The 12,389-nt window shown below is 41.1% G+C and overlaps 1 pseudogene; it reads left to right on the top strand.

The window, feature by feature from the left end:
- Positions 1–1,187: 1,187 nt before the first annotated feature.
- LOC101607282 lies at positions 1,188–2,582 on the top strand (annotated as a pseudogene).
- Positions 2,583–12,389: the final 9,807 nt, after the last annotated feature.

Genomic DNA, 12,389 nt, shown 5'->3' with positions numbered 1-12,389 from the left:
TCCTGGTAATACTGTCTTGTCTTAGTGGTGCCAGCAAGCGATCAAAAACCTCCACCAGTGGGCAAGCCCAAACACAGTTTTCTCCTTTGGGGTGTTCTCCAGTATTTTGTCACAAGAAGGAAAAGTGACTAAGACACCAGCCTTCATGAGTAGATAGGATTTGGGCCATGAAAGAATTATGCTAGATATAGGATGAAGGCAGCACAGGTACTCAATCCTTAAATATTATCATATTAAGAAAATTTGGTTGACATGAGTATGTGGCTCAGTGGTAGAGCACTTGTTTAGTATGCAGACCTTGGGTTCATGATCCAACAGCTTAAATAATTCTCTAATGAGGAAGTTATCCAGATTGACAGACCAGAAACTAGATATAATGGATTTTATTTGTGTATGGCAATGAAAATATGGAATGTGTATATGTAAAAATATGAATCATAAAGAGTAATGTAGTCCACAAAGAAACTAATGGTCAAATGAGACACATAAGAGAAAATACAATGAGAAAACCAACTTAAGTTTGTTTGTTTGTTTGTTTGTTTTTCCTTCAGGGTGAGAAATACACAGCAGCATTTAGACTAGCTGTCTATACTATTAGTAGTGAATGAGGCCACCTGTGTTGCCACATTGCTCAAAGGAATCCAAACATTCTTATGGATCTGACTTCACTGCATCCACACTCCTGGTGCTCCAGCAATGTCCTCCTCTCTAAGTGCAACTCTCCCATGTGGTCTTGTCTCCACTCCATTTACCTGGCCTCACACTCCAGCATGGCAGAGAATTCTCAAGGCCTAAGGTTCCACAGAAGCTGCTGCAAGGGGAAGAAAGCTTATTAACTGCCACACAGATTCCACTCTGTGAGAATACAAACACATGGGTGTATTGGCTCACATCTGTGGTCCTTTCACTTATGAGGGTGAGGCAGGAGAATTGCCCACCAGTTAAAGGACATCTTGGACTTCAAAGCTTTTAAGAACACAGAAAGAAAAAGAGATTTATGCTTTATAAAGTTCTGATCTCTGTGGGCAGGAGTGAGTGTTTTGTCTTCAGAAGATATGCAGAGTTTGACAAACTTTACAACACTTTAAAGAAACAATTTCCTACTATAGCCCTGAAGATTCCTGCCAAAAGAATATTTGGTGATAATTTTGATCCAGATTTTATTAAACAAAGATGGGCAGGACTGAATGAGTTCATTCAGAACTTGGTTAGGTATCCAGAACTTTACAGCCATCCAGATAGATGTCAGAGCATTCCTTCAAGTAGACAGCCCAAAGCACCAGTCAGATCCCTCTGAAGATGAAGATGAAAGGAGTACTCAGAAGCTATATACTACCTCACAGAACATCAACCTGGGACCAACTGGAAATCCTCATGCTAAACCAACTGACTTTTAAAACTATTGGAAAAGGCAGCTTTGGCAAGGTTCTTCTTGCAAAACAGAAACTGGATGGGAAATTTTATGCTGTCAAAATATTACAGAAAATAGTTGTCAACAGATAAGAGCAAAAAACATATTATGGCCGGGCGTGGTGGCGCACGCCTTTAATCCCAGCACTCGGGAGGCAGAGGTAGGAGGATCGCCGTGAGTTCGAGGCCACCCTGAGACTACATAGTGAATTCCAGGTCAGCCTGAGCCAGAGTGAGACCCTGCCTCGAAAAAACCAAAAAAAAAAAAAAAACATATTATGGATGGGGCTAGAGAAATGGCTTAACAGTTAAGTGCTTGCCTGTGAAGCCTAAGGACCCCGATTCAAGGCTCAATTCCCCAGGAGCCACGTTAGCCAGATGCACAAGAGGGTGCAGCGTTTGGAATCCATTTTCAGTGGCTGGAGGCCCTGCCCCCAACCCCCCTCCCCCACGCCCCACCACCTCTTTCTATCTCTGTGGCTCTCAAATAAATAAATTAATTAATTTTTTAAAAAAAAAACATGGTATGGATGAACGCAAGGTACTCTTGAAAAAATGTGAAATACCCATTTTTGGTTGGATTGCATTACTCTTTCCAAACAACTGAAAAGCTTTATTTTGTTTTGGACTTTGTTGACAGAGGGGAATTATTTTTTCACTCACAAAGAGAACCATCTTTTCCTGAGCACAGAGCAAGATTTTATGCTGCTGAGATTGCCAATGAACTGGGTTACTTACACACCATCAAGATAGTCTACAGGGACTTGAAACCAGAAAATATACTTTTAGATTCAATGGCACATGTTGTCTTAACAGATTTTAGGCTTTGTAAAGAAGGAATTGCAATTTTTGACACCACCACACCCTTTTGTGGGAAACCAGAGTACCTTGCCCCTGAATTGATCAGAAAGCAGCCCTATGACAACACTGTAGATTGGTGGTGCCTTGGAGCTGTTCTGTATGCAATGCTGTATGGGCTGCCTCCATTTTACTGCCTAGATGTTGCTGAAATGCATAATATGCTTCGTAAACCCCTAAACTTGAGACCAGGAATGAGCCTCACAGCCTGGTCCATTTTAGAAGAACTCCTAGAAAAAGACAGGTAAAATTGACTTGGTGCCAAAGAAGGTTTTCTTAAAAGTCAGAATCTTCCAGTTAAGATGGCGGTGTAGGTACCACGCCAAAGCAGCCTGGGGGGAAAAAAGACAAAAAAAAACTAAGCAAAATACACACTTTTACTAAAAAGTGAGGGGTATAGAAAATTGAAGCAGCAGCAGAGAAGTAGAAGAGATCCAGAGCATCCAGAGCCCACACAGGCGGGAAAAGCGGCCCTGGCAGCTCTGCCAACAACAGCAGCAGCGGTGCACAAGAAAGCTGCCAGGCTCGGCTCCAGCTGCAGGAAAAGCCAGGTGCGGGATTTTCCCCTCACACCGGCGCTCTCCGCAGCTCAGGAAACATGAAGGGAGAGTGGCAGTGAGCAACAGAGGAGCAGACCACGAGATAGAAGAACACGTGGAACAGCGAGAGAACCAGAGCAGCTGCAGCTCCCACCCATCCCCCACCACCTGAGCCCAGCTCCAGAGAACAGAGCAGCATCAAGGGACCTGGCCACACCAACTCGGGCCCACAGCGGGACCCAAGCAGAAGCAGAGTTCAGCAGCAACATCAGTGGCTCCGGAACCGGTAACAGCGGCCCCAGCAGCAGAGACCAGGGAGCGGCAGCAGTGGCAGACCCAGCAGCAGCAGACCCAGGAGCAGCAGCAGTGGCTCCAGAAGTGGCAGCTATAGTAGCAGCAGCAGAGGCAGCAGCAGCGGTGGGCTCAGCAGCAGCAGCTTCAACTGCAGACAGACCCAGCAGAGGCAGCTTTAGCAGCAGCAGTTCCTGCAGTGGGGATGCTGATCTGAAGTGCCACAGTTTCTAGGCTCAGCTTGCCCCACAGGAAAAGCCAGTGCCCAGCTCCAGAAATCAGAACAGCAGCCCGACGACCATGCAACAACTTGACTGAGACCAAAATCATCCAAAGTAACTGGGATTGCATCAGGGAAGGGTTTCACTTGGTCACAAGCTGAAAGGGATCCCTCAACAGACCAGAAATCTTAACCTCTATGTTGATAGAGGATCTGGTTGTTATAATAACTACTCTTGCATACATACTTGGGGCTGTTGTTGATTGAATGTGTACAGTGTTTAGTTAACTTTTAGAATCTACCTGTATTTTATTCCACTCAGCCTACTTGAATACACCCATAGCAGGGAAACTCAACCCCTAGGAACACCTTTGTAGATACTCTGAGAGTCTTAAGAGCCACACCTAACACCTTAAGCTCCTACCCTGAAAAAATATAAGATCAAATCAATTGATACAGCTAAGAATGCCCAGCTAGCTAGAAAATCCAAGCATTAACTTAATCCAAGATGCAAAAATATATACATTATAACACAAGAAACACTAAAAAGCAGGACAATATAAATCTACCTAAAAGTATTAATGCATCAGAAATGACCTCCAATGAGCACAAGTTACAGGAAATGCCTGAGAAAGAGTTCAAAAGAATGATTGTAAATATGTTCAAAGAAGTCAGAGAACAAATCAAAGGAGTCAAAGAGGAACTTAAAGAGGAAATCAAAGGAATCAAAGAAGATGCAGGACACCAATTTCATGAAATAAAGAAGGCAACACAAGACATAAATAAGGAAATAGAAATAATAAAGAAAAACCAGTCAGAATTACTAGCAATGAAGAACACAGTTAATGAACTAAAAAACTGTAGAAAATCTCACGAGTAGAATGGATGAAGGAGAGGACAGAATATCTAAGCTAAAAGACCAGGTGGCAGATCTAATACAGTCCAACAAAGAGAAATACAGTCCAACAAAGAGAAAGACAAACTTATAGAAAAGCATGAGTGGGAATTTTAATATATTCAGGATAGTATGAAAATATCAAATATAAGAATTCAGGGCATAGTAGAAGGAGAAGAATTCCACTCCAAAGGCATAATAGGCGTCTTCAACAGAATCATAGAAGAAAATTTCCCCCAAATTGGAAAAGAGGTGCCAATGCAGATACAGGTAGCCTTTAGAACCCCAGCCAGACAAAACCTGGAAAGAACCTCTCCTCACCATATTATAATCAATCTTCCAAACACACAAACCAAAGAAAAAATACTGAAAGCACTTAGAGAGAAAAATCAAGTTACCTACAAAAGCAAGCCCATCAGGATTACAGCAGCTTATTCAACACAAACTTTTAAAGCCAGAAGGGCTTGGAGTGATATATTCCAAGTTCTGAAAGATAACAACTGTCAACCAAGGTTACTTTATCCTGCAAAGTTATCTATTCAAATAGGTGGAGAAATCAGGACATTCCATGACAAAAGCAGGTTAAAGGATTATTTGAAAACAAAACCAGCTCTACAGAAAATACATGATAGAATCCTCCATGCTGAAGAAAAGGAAAAGCATACATATAAGGAACCTAGAAAAAACAAGCAATGCTCAAATACTAGTTAACACAAGAAAGCACAGGTAGAACCGGAACCACACACACACACACAAAAAAAAAAAAAAGGCAAACATAAATGCACACCTTTCAATAATATCTCTTAATATCAACGGCCTCAAGGCCCCAACCAAAAGACATAGGTTTGCAGACTGGGATAAAAAGCAGGATCCTACAATTTGTTGTCTCCAAGAAACTCACCTTTTACAAGGGATAGACATTATCTTAGGGTGAAAAGTTGGAAGACGGTGTTTCAAACAAATGGACCTTGAAAACAAGCAGGGGTTGCTATCCTAATATCTGACAAGGTAGACTTCAGTCCAATGTTAGTCAAGAAAGATAAGGAAGGTCACTTTATATTGATTAAGGGCATACTCCAACAGGAGGACATTACAATCCTAAACATACATGTACCTAACATGGGGGCTCCCAAATTCATCAAACAAACACTATTAGAACTAAGGTCACAGATAACACCAAACACAGTGGTGGTGGGTGACTTTAACACCCCACTCTCATCAATAGACAGGTCATCCCGGGAAAAAATAAACAGAGAGGCATCTGGACTAAATGAGGTCATAGAAAGAATGGACCTAACAGATATATACAGGACATTTCATCCAAAAGTCAGAATCACCTATTTTTGGAATCACTCAGCTGTACTGACCTTGTACAGAAGATCCTGCAACCATTTAACCCTAATGTGGCTGGACCAGATGACATCAAAAATTTCAATGCACAGGGAAATGCAGATTAAAACTACATTGAGATTCCATCTCACTCCTGTCAGATTGGCCACCATCATGAAAACAAATGATCATAAATGTTGGCAGGGATGTGGAAAAAGAGAAACCCTTCTACACTGTTGGTGGGAATGCAATCTGGTCAAGCCATTGTGGAAATCAGTATGGAGGTTCCTAAAACAGCTAACGATTGATCTACCATATGACCCAGCTATAGCACTCCTAGGCATATATCCTAAGGACTCATCTCATTTCCTTAGAAGTACATGCTCAACCATGTTTATTGCTGCTCAATTTATAATAGTTGGGAAATGGAACCAGCCTAGATGTCCCTCAACCGATGAGTGGATAATGAAGATATGGCACATTTATACAATTGAGTTCTACTCAGCGGTACAGAAAAAATGAAGTTATGAAATTTGCAGAAAAATGGATGGACCTGGAAAGGATTATACTAAGTGAGGTAACCCAGGCCCAGAAAGCCAAGCACCATATGTTCTCCTTCATATGTGGATCCTAGCTACAGATAATTGGGCTCCTGTGTAAGAAGGAAAATACTTAGTAGCAGAGGCCAGTAAGTTAAAAAAGGAGATATAAAGGTAAGAGAAAGGAGGAGGGTACTTAATAGGTTGATATTGTATATATTTAAGTAGAATGATTGAGATGGGGAGGTAATATGATGGAGAATGGAATTTCATAGGGGAAAGTGCCGGGGGGGGGGGGTATTACCATGGGATATTTTTTATAATCATGGAAAATGTTAATAAAAATTGTGAAAAGATTTAAAAAATTCGATATTTACAGAGTATTTTGTATGTGTGTCTTCTGACTACTCTATAGTGAACACCAGCCTGAGCTTCTCTTATGTGCCTCCTTCAGAAGACTTATTTCTATGAACAAGTTGCCCCTCAGAAACCAGCAAACAAATATCAGCCTGCGTATGGGACTGGAATTCTTGTTTGTATGAACATATTCAGATATGTATAGCAGTTCCTCATTTTTACATGTAATGTTTAAACTATGAAAAATATATTTTCTGCTGTATGCAAGAAAACAGGGCATTTCAAAGAGCTAAGTTTTAATTAAAATTGTATTCTTGTCTATTAACTTTATTTTTAAACAGAAAAATTTTTTAAATATTTTTATATTAATTAGTTTTGTACTCAGTGAATACAGTCAAGTTGGTACCATTGTTAGCTTCCTCCATGTCCTTCCCCTCCCCTTGGCTCCTCCTTGTGAGGTATATGGGTCATGCATTGTAGAGTTAATTATGGGTAGGAGAAATGTCTCTGTGTATCATGATCCAATGTGTGGCTCTGACATTCTTTCCATCCACTTTTCTGTAAAATTTCCCTAAGCCATGTTGGGTTCATTTTGGGTCTGCTTCAGTGATGAGGTGTTGGGAGCCTCTGTGTCTCTGGATATCTGATTTGGTAGGAGTTGATTGTTTTCTGTGTCTATCACCTTCACCGTTGTGCTAGTAACAGGTTCACCAAGAAAACAGCACCCTTTCTTGTTTTGCGTATTATTCATAGTTTCAGCTGGGGCCCTTTTGAGGTATGATGGAGTGGTTCTCTCCTTAGGATCTGCGTCTATCTGAAAAAGAGAAGCAGATTCTCCAATAGAGAGTAAAGTTAGCACCAGATAAATGGGATAACGCTTATTTTTTTTGGAGAAAATTTAATAGGTGTAGGCCCTCTTGTAGCCCACAATTGTTGGTAGCTTGATAATGGAGAGTGGACTCATGTTTGGATATGGTTCTGACTTGTTTCCAAGCTCCAACTATGGGTTCCGTTCCACTGAGAGGATCAGCTAGCCAAATCAAGAGTAGTTGGTTTCCCACCAAAAAAATTTAGAGCTAAGATTAGCTTTAACTATTTTTAAAGATAACTTGTTGTTATTGACTGTTTCTTCCCTGTTTACACTAACACACCCAAGGTAGACTGTTTCTAGTAGTCTATTTCAGTTAAGATATATTAATAAATTTATAACTCTGACTTTATCAGAATTATGCAATCGGTACATGGTTGTTTAAGAAGAAACCATATATTCCAATGACAAATCATTGTTAAAATAATTGGGTTTTCATAGAAATAGACTATAAAAACATTAGTTAACACAATGGCTGCTAGTTAACACCAAATATCTTTTCATTTTGAAAATAAGAAACAACAAAACTAAATCTGTTTTTGAAATACAGTTCAATTTTGTATGTCAGTTTTCCTCTACAGGAAAATGAAAGAAAAAAGAATTCCAAGCTGGGTGTGGCTTGGAACATGCCTGTATGTAGCTTGGCACACTCCTTTAATTTCAGCATTTGGGAGGCTGAGGTAGTAGGAGTACCATGAGATCAAGGTGCTAAGCCTGGCTATAGAGTGAGTTACAGGTCAGCATGGGCTATATGCTTGGGGCGGGGGGTGTGATTTTTTAAGGATTCCCAAACTAGGTACTGCAAGTATTTTTTTATAGATGGTACAAAAATAAATGTCTATCATGTATTCAATATTACAAATGTATTCTATTTATGTTGCTTTTGATCTTTTGAATGTTTAATATACTGTTAAGTAGATCTGAATCTTGGTACCTACTTTTTGCTACTAGCTATTTCAAAACTGTCTTCCTAATTTGGTCAAGGTAAAAATAAATAAGAAAGAAAACAGGGAAAAAGATGATATATCAGTTACATGGTAGGTAATGTCCAGAGGGATAAGAGCAGGCACAATAATGGATAACTTAACACTGCATTTTTATTCCTCACAGTGCACAATGCTATCTTATGGTTTTGTTTTATTTTCCCGAGGTCTCACTATGTAGCCCAGACTGATCTCCAACACCTGGACTCCAGCACTCCTCTTCAGTTCTCTCTGTGCTACTGGTGCAGGTGTCCAGCTTCACACGTTTCCCTGAAATATTTGTTTGTACTAATCACTGGTACCCATATTTTCACATTCAGTGCATTTTGCTGCTTGCTGTACAGGTAGTGTTTCTCTGAGAAGATGTACTAACAGGCACATATTACAAGTTAATACAGGTAGGGTGACTATACCTTCAATCCCAGATACTCACGAGGCTCTGGAGTTAGGCTTGCAAGGTTGAGGCCATGCTGAACAATTTAATGGGATACAAGAAATATGTGCTTCAATGTTATATGTGTATGGAAATATCCTTGTGAAATCCACTATTTTGGATGCTCACTAATAAAAGAAGAAAAATAGACATATGTTCTAGGCATTATCCTATATATTTTATCTCATGAAGGATTAAATTTCTCCCTCCCTCAAAAACAAAAAAAAAGAAATATGTGCTTGGACTTTTTTTTAAATATGGAGTCTCACATTATATCTCAGGCTGGTATGAGGCTCAATGGCTCACTCATGCTGGCTTTAAACTCTAGCCAGTGTTCCAGGTATTGTGCTACTTTTGCATGTATGTATCAGCATGCCTGTTGGGAAAATATTCTATATATTTATATGTATATTTCTATTCAAATTATCTTGCACTAAGCAATGTCCTTCATTACTTATGTTTACTAAAATAGACAATGTTCAGTCTCAGAAAATTCTATGTATGACAATAGAATGCCATGTATGAGTTAAAATTGATGCTTGGTTTATGTACAAATTTTTATCAATAATTACATATTTTATTTGTCAGAAATAGTATGTTTCTTATTTTTGTCAATCTTTTTTAATACTCTATTCTCCTCTGGGTAATCATACTCTATGTTTCTTTTGTTCAAGTATTAATAATCAATATTACACCCACCTATGTCAATGAGTAACATGAACCTCAGAAAGCTAACATTTTTTTTTCCCCAAAAAGCTTTCCATGAGAAACTGTCAGGCAACCATTTAGAACTAGGACCAGAAGTCAGTCAAAAGAGGGTAGAGGAGATCTTCCCACTTGCCACTTGCCACTTGCACTGTGCCATTTGTGAACTCAAATCAGTGGCAAGGAACCTGCAGGAAAATGAGGTGTGAAAGATGGCAATGACAACAGGTGCATAATGTTGGTGTCTAATGCATGACAAAAGAAAGTTTGTGTGGAAAGTTCGATGTTGTCCTGATATTGTGGCTTGTGTCTGAACCAGCAATCAGGGGGATGAGGGACAAGGATAGCAGGACTCTGAGATCAGCCTGGGCTGTAGAGTGAGCTACAGGACAGTGTGAATTAGAGTTAGGCCTTGTCCAGACAACAAGTTCCACTACCCCCTGTTTCCAATTTTTGATCACAAGATCATGTCCTGGCAAGGAAGTCATGAGGGGGATGCAAACTGGTACTGATAGTGACATGGGAGAACATGAAATATCAGTCTGACCTCCTGACCCTCACTTTCCTCATTCCTAAAATGGTGACTTTACAAATTCTCTAAGGAGCTCAGACTTCTCAACGCCTACAGTTAGAACACAGATAAGAGTCATTACTAGAGCAGGTGCAGGCTACAGGGAGAGCAGGGGACGGAGAGGGCTGCTTCAAGCCTAGGGGATGACACATGAGCCAGACCACGTGGGTTTGCTGTGACCATGTTAGGAGAGTGGGCCTCAGAACATGCCAGCAAGTACCATCTTCCTAAACCCCTGGGGTTTGGGAATCCCAGGGAGTTCCATTGGAGGCCTCCTAACTGAACAACAGAGATAATTCTGTTCCTCATACAACATTTCTCAATCTCATCATTTTTTATCTTTGTTTTCCTGCTTTCTACAGAAAATTTCCTGAATGTCTATTTACCAGCCACAATGAGAGCCCAACAGCTCTCTGTTCCTGTGGTGAGCAATGCACCTTCCCTAACAGGAAGTGTGTACACATTCTCCCGAGCCCCTGCTCCAGCCATCAGCTCAGCATGGTTCCTGCCACCAGGATCTGGGGCTGCTCCAGCCGCTCCTGGGTAGTGCCTACCTTTACCAACATCCCGGCACAAAGATGTTAAACAGGTTCCTGGACTAGAGCCACCTCTCCATGTCACCTGCCTCCTCTTCAGGTGCTTTTGAGTGGCAATCCTCAGGAAGCACTGGGGAAAGAAAAATCTTCTCTTGGGCATGCCTTGGTGACAATCCTCAATGGGGGCACATCAGTTCCTTCAATGTCTATGGCAGCCCAGTAGGATGAGATTTCCCATGTCAATACCATTGTTCCCATGTACCCAACACGGATGGAAGACTTCTTCAACATACAAGGTCTCAGACTCAACATCTAGGACATAGTCTGTCTCTTCCCTACCAGGGTGGCAGTCAGGTCTATTACTATGGTCCAAATACCCTTGGACATCTGCTGTGTGGGGAACTTGGCCCATGCCTGCAATCCTATGTCTCTGGGACACATAGAGGGGGTGGGGCCTATACTCTTCAACCACAAATTATGATGGTGCCAAGGGAGATTCCCCCCACAAGTATCCCACCAGCAGTGCCAAACTCTGAAGTCTACCATTCTGTGCCGGCTCAGTGCATCCCAGAAATGAGCCATCAAGGTGCGTACAAAGAGCCAGTAGGGAAGGAATGTGTGTTAAAAAGAATAATCAAGCACTGGAAGAAGCATGAGCAGTTAATGTGCTTGCCTGAAGGGCCTAAGAATCTAAGTTTGATTCCCCAGTACCCACTTAAGCCAGATGCACAAGGTGGCACATCAATCTGGAGTTCCTTTGCCTTGGCTAGAGACCTTGGTGCACCCATTCTCTGTTCGCCTCTTCCTCTCTTTCAAATGTATAATAATAATAAAAAAAAAAAAGGAATCAAAGGAACATTCAAATCTGTGGTGAGTCCACAGATGGTAGAATATGAATCTTGCCGGGCGTGGTGGCACACGCCTTTAATCCCAGCACTCGGGAGGCAGAGGTAGGAGGATCACCATGAGTTCGAGGCCACCCTGAGACTCCATAGTGAATTCCAGATCAGCCTGGGCTAGATAGAGTGAAACCCTACATCGAAAAACCAAAAAAAAAAAAAAAGAACATGAATCGTTACATTTCCAATTCCTTCTCTCCCTCTGCACACACCATTGTAGGATTCTATACAAGCTGGGAATGGAGGATGCTGTAATGGCCATCCATGTAGCATTAAAAACACCTCCACAAGCACACTGCAGTCACGGCTTTCATCAGGGCAAACCAGTCCCCCTCCTGTCCCAACTTAATCACTTCTACTTCTTATCAACATTTTTACTCTGAGAATGACACTTCAAATTACTTATACAGTAATAATTTACTTTCCTTAAATTGCACCACAAGTTGAGGTCTTATACTCAGATATTTTTTCCAAACAACAAGACTCAGACTGTCCATGCTCATGAATTTCATAAGGAAAAACTCTACTGTCTCTCTCCTTGGTGACATGTGCTTACACTCTCAGTAGCGTAAATCATGTTTTCTACATAAGAATGCTAGTCATCACAAAACTTTTTCTTTCTTGATTTTACTAGGGAAGACAACAAAGGCCCAGGGTATACAGGTGGATGTTCTACTTCTGAGCCACACCCCAAGGCCAAAGCATTTCATATTTGTTTGAATTCTTTCACTTACAATGTTATCATGAGATATAAACTAAACAAAGAAAGAAGGACTTCACATGTTCCCCAGTAACAATAACCAACAAGCCAAGTCAGGATCCTGTCCACAGTGTTGAAGAGGAACCAAGGCAATGCCTGCCACTGTGGGCAGGCTCCTGACTGGAGGAGTGGGTGGGTAGAAGCAGATCATCTCGCCTCTCAGGACTGACTTCCCTCTTTTGATTTCTTTACAGCG

The sequence above is a fragment of the Jaculus jaculus genome, chromosome 9 (assembly GCF_020740685.1).
Source record: "Jaculus jaculus isolate mJacJac1 chromosome 9, mJacJac1.mat.Y.cur, whole genome shotgun sequence".
Taxonomy (NCBI): domain Eukaryota; kingdom Metazoa; phylum Chordata; class Mammalia; order Rodentia; family Dipodidae; genus Jaculus; species Jaculus jaculus.
Note: the sequence above shows the minus strand (reverse complement) of the source record. Positions and strands in the feature narration are given on the sequence as shown.